At 40.8% G+C, this 15,046-nt stretch overlaps 1 protein-coding gene across 2 annotated transcripts in view; it reads right to left on the bottom strand.

Moving 5' to 3' along the window:
• Window positions 1–15,046, bottom strand: part of grm1a (glutamate receptor, metabotropic 1a) — a 43,832-nt gene that overhangs the window by 13,698 nt on the left and 15,088 nt on the right. The gene's annotated exons all lie outside the window — the stretch shown is intronic.

The raw sequence follows: 15,046 nt of genomic DNA, 5'->3' as shown, positions 1-15,046 counted from the left end.
GAATTTTAGAAAATCTAAGCCAAAAAATTATGATGATTAGAGGTTTTGAATGACGGTTTTGGTTCATTTTCAATTGAATAGTGCCCAGTCCTGTTGCTATGGTTTATCAGGTGGTTGCTAAGATGGTTGCCATGGTATTTTAAGTGGTTCCTATGGTGTCTCAGGTGGTTGCTAGGGTGTGGCCAAGCAGTTACTGTGGTAACCCATGTGGGTGGTTGTGGGGTTTGGGGGGGGGGGGGCTTGGAATAGTGTCAATATCTCAGAAACTGCAGAACAAGTGAGTTAGAAAAAAACAAAGCAGACAGAAAAATAATTTAAAAATAATATATATTATATTATATTATATTATATTATATTATATGTATATATATTATAAACATTTGGAGAAATTACTCCAAAACTCCATTTTAAAGGGCGTTCCATGTACTCAATAATCTAGAATTGACATCTTCAATTAAGTGTGAATATGTTAAATTTGTTTGTTTTCATGATTATTATGTTTTGATTAATGCTTATCTATTTGTGTAAGTTGATTATCTTCAAGTGCATGCTTTCTTAGCTTTTTGCCCTCTTTAACTTCTAGTTGTATCCCTATTTTGATTTAGGTGACTTTCATTTTAATCATTGGTTTAAATCAATGTGAGCCACATGACCCTCCACCCCCACCCCTTCACACACACACACACACACACACACACACACACACTCATAGAACTAGCACACACATGACATTGCACAAACTGAAGTGGCTTTAAATTCCCATGTTTCTTTGCCCTGGCTGTCTAAGGTCCCCCGTAGCCTCCCTCTCTCACTGCAGATTCTGGAGCACGCTTCACAAAATTGGCTCCAGCAGCTTCAACCTAAAACACATCCCCCTAAAACAGCCCGGCTCTCGATAGCGGCGCAGAAAATGGCAGAGATTAGAGGGAGCGCGCCTCGTCGGAGTGTTTCATTACTTCAATGAATAATGGATGAAGAGAGGGCCCAGGTAGAGCCTCGCTGGCAAAGCCGCACATTGAGCATACAACACACGGCGCTGTAGTAGCTACGCTCAGACAGAGCAGAGAGGAGGGCTTAGCCCAGATCAGAGGAATCAGGCCTACTGGAGAAGCTCAGATTCACACCTTCAGGTTCCACACCAAAATAGAAATCAGGTTGTACAGTTTTTCTCTCATGCAGTCAGTCAGACAAGATATCTTGCAAATTATGTGCCTGAATCATCATTTACTCGTCTCAAACCATGTCAATTCTTTTAAGTTGATAACATGCTAATATGCTAAGTGGATAGGTATCAGCTTTACATTACCAGTTAGCTGCATTAGCCGTTAAAAGAAAATGTTGGGTACCTTGTCTTGGCTGATTGACTGCACTTACCCTTGTGTACTCTTAACAATCTGTATAGTCCCCTTGTCCAAAGGGTCAAAAGTGACCCTGGTGGCATACAGCTATTACTAAAGTATTAACAAAAACGATGTTTCACCTTTTCTAATGCTGGGGTCACTTTAGGAAAAGTCATTCAGTTTCAAGGAGAAAACAATCATTAAGGTTATAACGGCAGTTTCTCTGCTGTTAAACATAGTGGCGGGTCATTTTTGACCCTTAAGTCAAAATAAGGGTTAAGGTTAAGTGATGTTTGATTTTTAACTGAACCAAGGTTTGAACCAAGGCCATCTCTACATCTCTACGTCTTTACATTGAAGTAGGTGGGGTCCTCATTTTTCTAGTTCATGTATATAATTACATTCATTGTGTTAATTGCAGCCCTCCAACTGACACAGTGCGCAACCAAACAATACAAAAGGGCAGGGATTCGCAGTAATGCACGAGTGCAAATAGGCCATGCTTGTTGTAATTAGGCAGGAGTGTAATTTGATTATTGAAGATGAATTTGCAAAACAAGGGTTTTCTTTGCTCTGGGCAAGGAAAGAGTACTGCTTTCAATTACGGAATCACGTTCAGATTTATCCTCATTTAACGTAGGAGGCTAAAAGCGAAATCACATGTGAAAACAACTCATATTAGTACATTTGACCGACTACTGACACACTACTTGAGGTGTATGCCATCACTGCCATAAGGAGATCTAATTTTTTAAATAGTTTTTTAAAAAGTTATTTTTTCTGTACCATTTCTTTTGGAATCCTGGAATTTTGGAGCGCCACTGTTCTCCCCCAGCCCAGCCTTCTTCTCTTTTCTTCCAGTCTTCTCCTGCTCTCCTGATCCGTAGCATTGTGTCTGTGTGCTGGGTGCAGTTGGACGTGGCCTGCTCCTCTCTGCAGGCTTAGGCTGAGGGCCATTAAAGCTTAGCCAGAGGCCTTTACTAATTCATGGTGCTCCAGTTAGCAGTGACCTGGCACAACGTTCAGCTAGCTGCCTCTCTCATGCCTGCTCTGTCTCTCTCTCGTTCTCTCCCTCTTGCTCACTCTTTGACACTCGCCCCACTCCAGCTTTCATCTGTCGATCTTAAACCCAGCCCCTTCATCAGTCATACACTGCAAGACTCTCTGCATGAGTCTCTTTCCTGCCATCTAACCATGCACACACCTGTCTGTCTATCCATTGATACATATATATGCCTCCATTCATCTGTCCACTATCGATCCACCCAGTTTCCAATAGAGCCAATTTGGGACCAAAGTGAGCTATGATAATAAAATAAAGAACATTACAAAGCACAGTGAACTATTTACAGAAGCTTTTAGAGTCACCTGCTTAACTTTGTAGAGTAAAACTGTTATCATCACTTTGCTTAACTGTTTCTAATGGCATAATTCCATGATTAAACACGTTGTTATGTAATGAATCACATTTACATCCAATTTACATTCCAGATCGACAAGTTACATTTACATTAACAGGCTCATCCTCCTTACCTAATTATCAGCCTGAGTGTCAGCAGGCAGTAAACAATACATGCTGGTGTTCAAACCTGTTGAGAAAGTAAATTGGATGTAAAATGCAAATGGATTACATTTGCATCTAATTAGCATTCTTTATTGACAGGTTTGAATCCGCACTTCCTGCTTGCTTTTTTTAAAGTCAAAAAATGACAAACAAATTATTTTTTATTAATGCAAAACAAACCTTTCCTCCAGTTTATGGCAACATTATCTAGTATTTGTAGCTGAAAATAACATCTTAAAAATGTTTGGCTTGTAACAGGGTTAATGCCATCTCTATCATTGCCACTAACATGCACAAGACCCCTCGTGAGAATCACGCTGCATAGCTGCATAGCTGCATAGCTATAGTCATATTTGTATAAAATCCTATGATGTTACTTTTTCTTTCATCTCAGTACACATGCCCCTTCCACTTGTCACATAAAATGCCATGAGGGACAGCATAGCTCCATGTGTGATTTATATTTATGACAGTGGTGTAAAAAAAAAAATTAATTACACTCCACAACTGTAGGGGGAGTCCAGCAGCGAAAATATTATAATGCTCTATTTGATCATATTAATAAAGTCACCCTTCTGTATGTTAAATGTTAAACTGTCAAAGTCAATGCTGCAAGCAATTAAAATCTTCATTTCCCAAAACGTTTTACACTGTGTGATTACATGGTAAGCAAGTGTAGCTGCAGTATATATGCACAAACTAGTGTTTCTGCATTTGGTCACAGTTTATGTTACTACACTATGTGAAATCTACTAAATGTCAAACGAGATATCAAGGTCAATACACTCCACACTGACCCTGTTCAGTTCAAGACAGCCCTTATAATGATAAATATGCTTTAGTTAGTCGGTCAGTAGCCCAATTGTTTTTTGTCTGAGAAAGTCAAGTTAGTTAGCCACTGGCTGTAGCGCTGGACACCACTTTTGGTGGGGTGGCACCAAATCTATGGTGAGAAAGAATCTTAAATTGCACCAGTGATAACTGTGACATTCAAATCCACGTTCATGCTAAGCTTATGAATTGTGATTTTTAAATTTATTTATTTAATTTTTTTGCATAATTTTAAGGGGATTCTCAGCAACTGACTACGTGAACCAATTTAGTGACATTGGTGACACATGACTATGCGATTGCTCTAGCTGCCCTGACCTCTGAAAGGATGGCCTAGCTTTGAGATCCAAACCTCAGGAAATGCTAAGTTAGCTCCTTCAGCTCCCGGTACACAAATGACCCACCCAATGTGCCAGACTGTAATGTAGCGAGTATGTAATAAACTTGCGTAATTAAGCTGACATTTGGGATTTTCTGTTTGTTGTGACTGCGTTAGCTAGCACGCTAATTGCTAAGTTAGCTAGTTAAAAGTGGAGCTAAATACATAAGTTAAAGCAACACTATTCAATCTGGGCTCCCCCTACAGTTGGGAGGTGTAATTTTGCACTTTAAGACACCAATAAAAAACACGTTTTTCTGGACGAGCTGAGAGACACAGAACCGTCACTGAAAGGAAAAAGAAGCATGTGGACTGAGATGGTGGAGTAAAAATGACTCAGCAGGGTTGCACAGGGTTGCACAGCATTACACAGCGTTCTCACAAGTGTTACCCAGTCTGCTCCTCCAGTGTTACATACTGCAGTTAGTAGTGTGCTGAGCCTTAATCAGCCACGACAGTAGCACTATTCTCCTTATTACAGGTCAGTGCAGCATCAACAAGTTATTTTAAGGTAAATGTGCCACATAATTTTGCCTATATTTTAATCATCCACTGCAGACAAACACAGCAAAACACGGTTATGGTTTCCATCAAATGTATAACAGGACAAGTGCGAGACAGCGGTGTGTCTGGAGTGCCTGCAGGCGTTGTTCACTGTAACGTAGCTGCGCCGTAGGTCACTAAAACCCTTGAGACTTTACTCGCACTCCGGGCTGTTAGTGTTTCTGAGAATAACAAACTGGCATCTCACAGCCAGGAGACACACATACACATAAACACTTACATACACACATATTCTCAAGCACCAAGCCGAGACTGTAACACAAATAATAAAGTTCAGCTCAATTAAGCTAAGTTACATCAAGCAATATTTCTCCACAGCTGCACTTTAGAATCCGTCTCAGCAGAGAAAGGAAATGCTCCAAAAGGGAAAAGACTGTAAAAGAAATGGAAAAAAAAAAAGAATACAAAAAATCTTTCTCTCTCACACTCTGACAAGATTTTTTACACCACTGGGGTTAGGAACCTTCCACCCACACATCCACATAATTCTCTCCCCCACCTCGCTCTTCTTTCTTTCTCTATCTTTCTGTTTTCATTCTCTCTCTCTCTCTCTCTCTCTCTCTCTCTCTCTCTCTCTCTTACTTTCTCTTTCTCTCCCTCACTGCCCTCATGACTAATATATCCTCTAATGTATTCAAAATGGAGGGCTAATGAAAGAAAGATGTTCTGGAAAAGTGAGCCTCAGCCTCCCCGGAGCCTCGTAGAAGTCTTTTCAAACACGTTCGCCCATCATGGCAAAAAAAAAGAAATAAATAAATAGATAGATAGATAAATACATTGAGGAACGGAGGCAGGAGGAGAATGCTATCATGCTGCATGCCTCCGAGCATCAGCCAAGCTCCATACTGCAACAGCACCTCAAGACAAACTAAGAGGGGGAGCGCAAAAGAGACAGAGAGATAGAACTCCTAGAAACACCTCAGAGAAGAGGTGACCCAGTTGAATGGAAGCAGGAGCCACGGGCAGCGCTGCCAAGCCTCAAACTCTGAAAAGGGCCGCTGCCATGCTGGAATAAATCTGAAGCGGGATTTGGCAAAGCGACAGGAGACTTAGAAATGCGCAGGCAGGGGGAGAATCTAGAGCTGGAAGTGAGCCCAGGGATCTAATCTTTTAGCTAAACACATATAGACACAATCAGACTCTTCGTCTCTGCCTATCAGACACTGGTGCGGTATCCGCTGCGGATCTAGGCAAAAAAAAGAGAGCCCTGAAACACGGAGACGCTGAAAAAATGACACTAGTCCTTACAGAAGCAAACAAGCACAGCGGAGCTCAGCAATTTAGGGCACATTCTGGTACAAACAGTTATAATTGGATGCTGTCTGGAGGTCAGAGGTCAAAAGAATCAAGTCAATCTCTGGATTCACTTGCCGGAGCAGGTGTATGAAATCTGCACCGAGAGCCTGTTATATAACAGCCAGATGTTCACCACACTAAAAACGCATTAAGCTAAATAAGCTTATTGATGAAGTGCTAGACCACACATGTGCTCACACATACACACACACACACAAGCACAATTCTATTCCTATACTTATGGGCGTGTTTCACAGAACATAGTACATAACACTGAAGATAAATGCTGCTGAACGTATGCACTGCCAAACTGTGCTAGTTGTGGGAATGTGGATTGCTACGTGAACCAGGCCTCAAGACAGCAGCGTTTCCTGTCCAAAAGCTGGGGAAACGAGCTGGTAAACATGCTAGGCTAAAAGATAACCATGGCTGACTATCTTTACCATCTCTTAAGCTAGCTGACTGCACGCCACGGCAAGAGGACACAGAGAGGGCACAGAGGCAACACTATCCACTAAGACATATATGACAATAATTACAATGTTTTTGTTCCACTGCTAAAAACAAAGCTATGCTATGCTATTTTACATGGCTTTTGTGTGAGCCGCCATAGTCAAAGCAGAGCACATTCAGGGCCTGAATTTCAGTGCGGGATTGCGGGAATTGCGCACTATTTCTTCTATTCCCGCAATTTTAGCTTTAATAATGCGGGAAACTCCCGCACACAATTACAGCAAAAAACGTTCAGCAAAAATGATCCCGGTTTGGATTGTGAGACGGACGGATGGACCGCGCGTACTGGAAGCTGCACTCGGCGCGCTCACTCCTCCTCTGTCTACAGAGCTACGAGAAACTTTTGCTTTAGAGGCATTTCTCCCGGTCAACTTTCAGAACCAACACAGTCCCTGATAAGAACTTGAGGCACACAAACATGGAACGCTGGCTAAAACGCAAATCTCCATCGTCTGAAACTGAACCCGCTCAGAAAAAGGCACCGGAACCCGAACGGACTAGCACAAGCAGCAGCGTTAACGAAGCTAATCCACAGGATTCACAGACAGGTGGCGGCACCAAACTAAAGCAGCAGTCCAAAGATAAGTTTCAGGCCAATTGGCCAAGAATATATCCTTGGCTTGAACTTAATAGCGGTGAAATGAGCTGCTCGATTTGTAAAATGTACGGTGCTGCGCCTTTTACCAGCCGATGCTACAAAACGTCGACTTTAAGTGGCCACTCGGCTAGTGTTTCTCATACAGCAGCACTGAAGAGAAAGCGCGAGAATTCGGCTAAAAATGCGATGGCCAACGCTATTGAAGTTGCGCAGCTGCAGTGTGAGGAAGAAATAACGGGGCTTCTCAAAACTGCTTACTTTATTGCAGAAAACGAACTGGCTAATTCAAAATTTGGGCATCTCGTTAAATTCATGAAAGAGATGGAGTGTCCTTCTTTTAAAAACCTGAAAACTGAAATGTCAAGTTATGGAAGCTACACTAATGAGAAAGGTGTAGCAGAAATGCACCAAGCTATTGCAAGTGCACTTGTGGAAGATGTTGACAAAGCTGTGCTAAAAAGCCCTGTGTTTTCTTTAGTACTGGACGAGTCCACAGACATAAGCAACATGAAGCGACTTATAACATATGTAAGGTACATGGATGACAACAAGATAAAAACGAAATTGTTCAGGAACTCTGAAATTGTTGATGGAAGAGCAGACACCATTTTTGAGGATATTAAGCAATTGCTGGCACAGTTTCAGCACACAAAACAGCCGTAAAACGTTGAAAAAAGTTTTTTAAAAAGTTCTTAAATTTACTGACTTATAACAAGCCTCACCAATCTGATGCTCATTTCAGAGCTTGACCCCTTCCAGAGAGCAGTTGGAATGTTTGTGTTTTTTGATATTGATTTTTGGAGTACAAGAAAAATAGAAAACTACAAAAGAAAGACCAAGGAGAGGACATCAGGGTAGAGAAGAACCAAGAGACAAGTTACAGCAATGTCTATAGTTCAGCGAATATCTTAAGTTGAAGCACAGCAACAAAACTCTTAAAAAGGACAAGGTAAGACCTGTAGTTCAGCTCACCAGTAGTATCCCCCCCAAAATGTAGAAATCCCCCTTATGTGACACATTTAAGGGGGGAATTCCCCCCCATTTTGAAAAATGAATTTCAGGCCCTGACATTAAATAACAGGGCTTTTAAAAGGCCTTTTAACCCTCTGGAGTCTACAAACACAATCAGTTCATCAAATGCGATGTTTCTCGATGTTTCTATTAATATATGTGCAATATCACAGCGCAAAAAAAAACATTTTAAATATTTACTGAATCTGTGGAGTCCGCCCTTTCAATTGCATCTATTTCCTTATGTCCTGTGAGACTAAAATCCGGAGTTAAGAGGCTGTGAAGACGTCCATGTGAGTAAAGGTATGTTTTTACAGGAAATAGGATGGATTTCTAAAATTGGACATTTATTTTTAACGTTTAGGGTCAGAGTATTTCTTTACACAGTGCTCTAGGTCACAAATTGTTCTAAACATTCGGATATAAGGCATGTGGGTATTATCTTATATGCAAGTGCCTTTTATGAAAAAAGTGAAGAAAATGCCCGTAGACTTGACCCCAACCAAAGACGCATTTATTTGACACCAGCTCCCTCACGCCCTTTTCCCAGCCAGACAACACCCCTCTGGTCAGCCTTTCTCCGAGCATTGCTTTTCCAGATCAGCTAACATTAGCTTTTAGCCTTTTATGCCACATTCTTCCAAATAGCCTTTGTGTTTAGCCTCAAAGACTTTTAATAATGGGCTGGGTGTATGTACATTTTTGAGGTGTAAAAATAACGATCAAGACCTGAAGTAGGAGACAGCAGTGTTCGAGGTTCATGAGATGCCACTTTAATGCACCAAACTCTCATTATTCAACTATACCAAGATAAAAACAGTTCTCCATTCTAGAGCACCTTTAAACAATAAGGTGACATGGCTGTCATTTCCAGCACCTGCACACTGGCCTCTATTTCACATTTGTTAAGATAGAGATTAGTTGAAAATCTCTATATTTAAGAAGGTTACATTTGGTTTATAGAACGAGATACTGATTCATACACATACCCCACCACTGCCATCACCCAAATGAACAGCAACTGTGAGAGCGATAAGACCTCAATTTTACCCCATGAGCAAATGTGTCTCAAAAACAACAGGAAAATGACGGCTGATTATGCAAATACGTTTTCGCAATATTCACCCAAAATGAGTTGAGCTGAGAGGCACCACGCTGCTAATTACAGACGGAGGCTCTTGCAGCCGTCTTTCATTTTTTAATGGGAAAAGTTGAGAAATATAACGAGAAACGGGGAAGGGGAAGAATGTGGGCAAATCGAAAACGCTACTGATTTGAATTGAGGTGAGCACATGGAGTGAGATGAAAACTCTGCCACATGAAAATACATTTTGGATTAGTAAGACTTCATCAGAGGCTTGGAATGACAGTAAGTTATGATGAAGGGGATTTTGGTGTAACTTTTTACATTTTTTTGTTCTCCTGATAAGAATATTTTGTTTCTCATGCCTCATGCCTTGTGCAATCCAGCGTGTACCACCCTTAATTCCCTCATTTCATTTGTGGAACAAGCATAGCTACAACTTGTATGTTTTACCAGGATCAATTATTTTTTGCTTGTACACCATGCATCACTAGTCAGTTTTTGGTCAACATAACAGTAATACTGATATGGTATGGTGTAAGTGTGTCAGACACAGTGGCCCTGCTGGAGCACGCAGTCCATCATCCAGAAACATCCAACCAAGAGCCGCTCTCTGGTCAAGAACATGCGCAAGGGGGATGACAACACAAAATCTGCTTCTGGTGGGTTACTTTCTCTAACTGGACACCAGCAAGATGCTGCAAATTAACAATTAGGCATACATCTGTAAAATCTTTGCACATCAAACCAGGCTAGCTAAATATCAGAATATAAAAACAACATTTAAAGAACTGATGTGTTTTTTTATATATATTCTAATCTATTCCTTGATTATCTATATCTTGATTTCCTACCAGCTATCTCTTAATCTCAGATTCTTGTGTCATATATATTAGTAATTTCTGTGCTTATACTTAGCGTACTGCAGATTGAGGCAGCTCCATGTATCAGGAAGTACTAGGAGGTTTACAGAGAGGTTAACTGAGCAGACTTGTGTTACCTGTGATAATGTAACACACCGGGGGGCTCTGTCTGGCTTAGCTGTCTAATGTGGCCTGGAGGTCACGGTGGAATTCGAATTTAGAGACTTGCTTGCTTTGCCATCAGTGACTAGAGTCCAAGAGAGCACAATTGGCCATGGTGGGTACATGGCACTTTCTCCCCTCATTACTGACCCCCTGAATAATGTTCCAATAAGCAGCAAATGTAAGACATATTCCACCACATAAATAGGAGGCTGTGATTGCTTTTGGTTGTTTTGTCCATAAATATATATTTTTTAAACCAGTGCAAACCATATAAAAAAACATGTTTTCCATCACATTACATCCTTGTGCCGTGTTGGTCGGCACAGGCGTCTGGTAGCTGGTGTGGTGAGTTATGGATGGGTGGGTTAATAGTAGCAGTACCAAATTGGACATCTTGAAAGTAGAGTTGAACTGGTTTTATAATGCTCTGATTTGATAAACAAGTACTAATCTATATCAATTTATGAATCATCTGCTAGTTACCATTTAGCACAAAAGCTCTATATGGACCCATTCATTTTCACCTCACTACAGGTTCTCTGGTCTAACTGTGCCAGGTGTCAAATTTTGGACTGGTTTTGAGCTCTACTGTCTGGCCTCTAAAAGCATCTCATTAGTCCATAAAGGTCTGTTCTGTCACTGCCATTGCATCTCTTACTCACACACAGTGTAGTTACTTTTCATGTATGGCTAGACTAATCTGTGTTGGACTGATATGGGTGTTAACCGAAGACTTGATAGAACTTTCTGGAGTGAGAATGTAAGGAGGTGTTTAACACAGAAAATCAGTCAGTGTTTCTAGCTAAGTCAGTGTACTCTTAGCTACGGATGGCTGTGGCTTCACCAGGGATTGGACTGACAATGTTTGAATGATGGGGCCAGCGAGCCCCCCATAGTCACCGATTTTAAAAAAAGAAAAAAAAGTTAATTATCAATTCAGGGTATTATGCAGTAAGGTCGCCACAGCAAGACATGAAGAGAAAGAGAGCGAGCTTTCATTAAATATTGAAGAGAAATCTGTTCCTGAACCAACGGCAAGAGTAGCACTTTCAGGGGCGCTTCAAATCTGGACAGAGTTAGACGTTCCACTATGCAGAGTGACACAGCTTATCTGTTTTGCAGAAAATAAATGCCTGATCATGCATTTAGATGTCGGGGGGAAAATGCTCAGATCAGCCTCGCTGTTGTACCTGATCAGATTAGAAATACTGTCAACATGTGGTGATTAGCTATAATTACTGTCGCTGTACACAAACGTGGTTCAAATCAGAAGTGAATAGATGCTGGATGCGCTTGCTTTCACAATACAAGGGGAAGAATCAAATATTCGCCAATCAGCCATAACATTAATACCTACCTACCTACTACTGAGTAGGTCCCCTTTGTGAGCATTCATGAAGATGTCCTGTGGTATCTGGCACCAAGACGATAGCAGCAGATTATGGAGGTGGGGCCTCCATAGATTACATCAATGAGTCTTAGGTGCCGGTTCACAGGTTGTTCACAGGTGGGTACTATCCACTGCGTACTAGAAAAATCCCACAAGACCTGCCTGATGTTTTGGAGATGTGCTGACCCAGTCGACTAGAACTTCACATTTTTGGTTCTTGTCAAAGTGTCTCAGATTCTTATGTTTGCCCATCACCTTCAAGAACTGACTGTTCACTTGCTGCTTAATGTATCCAACTCCTTCACAGATGCCAGAGTAGATGACGATAATTACTGTTTGTTAATGTAATGGCTGATTAGTGTCTGTAGATCCTGACAGAAATCAAGTTCACAATCTGTGTAAAGCAAAGCTGAATGTCAATGAGCATTCAAACTAGTGGTTGAAAGAATGGACCTGACCCCTTTTTCTAACTAAATGTTAGACAGGGCCCTGTACAGCTCCTATACTTTATTTGTCTGTAAACACACAAACAACATATACAGACACATACAATATTCACTGGAGGACCATACCTGGACAACTGCTGAAGAGGAACATGGAACATTCAAAAGCCACTCTTTTCACTCAAGGGCCATCCACATGCACTTTACATGTCTCTCTCTCTCTGTTTCTCTCTCTCTGTTTCTCTCTCTCTAGTTCGTGTTTTTGAGATAAACATCATCAGCTCCTGTCTTGGCTTGAAGGCTGAGGCACAAATTAGCATGAGAACATCAGACTAGCTTCTGATGAATAAATCTCCATTACGCCCCTAAAGCTATTTTGACCACGATGCCACAGCCATGCATACACACAGACAGAAACCCAGAACACACACACACACATAGAGATAAATCTCAGTGCAGTAGGTAATCTTACCCTAATTTACTAGTGGGTGCTCACAGCTATGAATATTTTAATATGCACACAAGCAAATAAGCATACAGTGCGCTCCATGAGTAATTGGACAGTGACACATTTCTTGCTGTTTTCTCTGCAGTCCGTCACGTCACGTTTGAAATAAAAAAACAGTGACTACGATGCTAAAGAGCAGAGTATTAGCTCAAATGCATGGGTATATATATCTCCATGCAGCATAAATCATATAGAAATCACAGTTTTGCTTATAGATGGCCCCCTATTACATGTGGATGAGAAGTAACTGGAAAAATTTACATAATCTTAAATGGGGGGGATCTGAAAATCCTTTTCAGTCAGATTCTGCTTGAAGTCTGTGACCCACAGACATGACTAGACAAGCCAAGTAAGGGCCCTGCTGATGTTCTGTAATGCATTCATTTTCGTCTTGCCTTCAGCTTTGTCTTCAGAAAGTGAAGTTCATGCTCAAGCTTGGGGTTATGAGACTGACTGACAAGAACATTCCACCTCCTGTCCTTTAAAAAAAACTCTGTGAGTTCTGTTTCAAGCTATTTTGACACTGCAAGGTGGAGAGCCATCCACTGAGATTTGAAGCATTTTGTTAAAGTAGTTAAAATGTTTCTGTACTTCGCTTCCAGAATACATCCTGCTGCTGCTGCTGTCTCTGTCAGTGGCCGGTCACTTCATATATAAATAATGAGAAGGGCGCCAGTTTTACTGGGGTTATCATGGCATGGCGGAGAGGTGGGCACCAACTAGCGCAGGATAAACATGAACGTGTAACATGGACGTGTTGACCATAAAAACAACTATATTTATGTTATAATTGATAGAGTTATATAAAAAAAGTTATATAATATATAAAGTATATAGTATATAATTTTTTGGTCTGTCTCCATTAGCGGTTCGAGCTTGAATGGTGCCCTGGGCGAACCTGGGGTTGCCACCTTTCACAAATGAAAATAAGGGATGCCCACCACCGCTCCTATGGGCCATGACCACCACAGGCCAGACTACAAACATTTTTAATTTAGGAAATGTATACATATTAAAGAATAAAATTTTTTTCTTGACTAATGTATTATTCATTAACTATTATTCCATTAGTATGATTTGTTCTTTAAATGGCCATATAAAATATTCATATTGGCTAATCAATGATCAATCATTCACCTTTAAAAACTCAACATCCTAAACAATCAATCAAACCACAATAGTCTACTAAAATAAGCTATGTCCATTTTACAATTTGCCTTGTAATAATCTCCACTGAGGCTGCCCAGCCAAGGACGTGCCTCCTCCCACTCACGTCTGTATTGGACATTTATGAAAATACGGAACTAAATTGGCTCAATACTGGAAGCAACATTTAAGTGCCAAATAAAGGACGATTCTGTATTTTATGGGATGGGTGGCAACCTTAGGCGAACCACCCTTTAGCACCACTACAATCAGTACAACAGCCCCTAACAGTGTCAACAACCAGTCAAGACTGAAGCCTTGGTGGTGTTCCAACTGCCGACTGGTTTTAGATTGATCTTAATGGTCTGTATGATGAATAAATTGTGGAGAAATACATTTCAGTTTTGACTTTATTTGTGCAGGCATGCCACACTGTCCTCAGCAACATGCCACTCTGACCGGCTGCCCATGTCACTAAAGTAAATTAGCTAAAAAACATTTGATTTGTCACATTGTCTTGGCTAATGCTAACTATAGGCTAGAAGACTTGGAAAAGACTAAAATCTAAAACTCTCATGTCTAAAGACTGAGAATATTGCAGGGTCACTATTAGCAAGACTGCAGCTAGATTCCTTTTGAGATGATTTCCCATCATGCTCCTGGTGGACGTTAACTAGAAAAAAAAAACTGTTGAACAATGGAGCAGAAACAGAAGCAGCTGTAGGCCACAGCTGCCTGCTACTTAACAGTGAACCAATGATTTACTCTTTGGTCTTCATGTTGCCAGACAACAGCTACAGACTTAAATACCACATCATCATTAAAAAAAGAAAAGCAATATCAAAAATCGAGAATTGAGCAGCAATTTGTCCAGTTACTTACAGTTTCCGGAAATGGTGTTATAAATAGTTTTGATTCCCGTATGCTTTATTCAAGTGCAGATGTAACCACACTCACTGTCATTGTTATAATCGAATCTTCAACTACAATCATTTCTATTGTCACTTATGGACTTATGGACAACAATTATTTGCTGGTGGATGTTTGTGCTATGAGGTCAATCTTTAAGTGTGCGCTTTGAATTCGTAACACACAATACAAACACAGGAGAACTTGTTTCAGGATTTTGTGAAGCTTCAGACACAACAACGGGTGCCATTGTGAGAAACGTCATTTTGCGAAGTTCCAACCAAATCCAATTCCCAAGAAACACAATTCCTTTTGTGGATTTTTAATACACCTTTAACAGAGCAGCTGGCATACAGTGATGTGTCAACAAAGCTCAGAGACAACCTCAAATAGACAGAGTCAGGTCCATACGTAATTGGACAGTCCTTAGTACACCACCTTA

This window comes from Salminus brasiliensis, chromosome 1, assembly GCF_030463535.1.
Source record: "Salminus brasiliensis chromosome 1, fSalBra1.hap2, whole genome shotgun sequence".
NCBI classification, from domain to species: Eukaryota; Metazoa; Chordata; class Actinopteri; order Characiformes; family Bryconidae; genus Salminus; species Salminus brasiliensis.
This window is presented reverse-complemented; position numbering and strand designations above follow the sequence as displayed.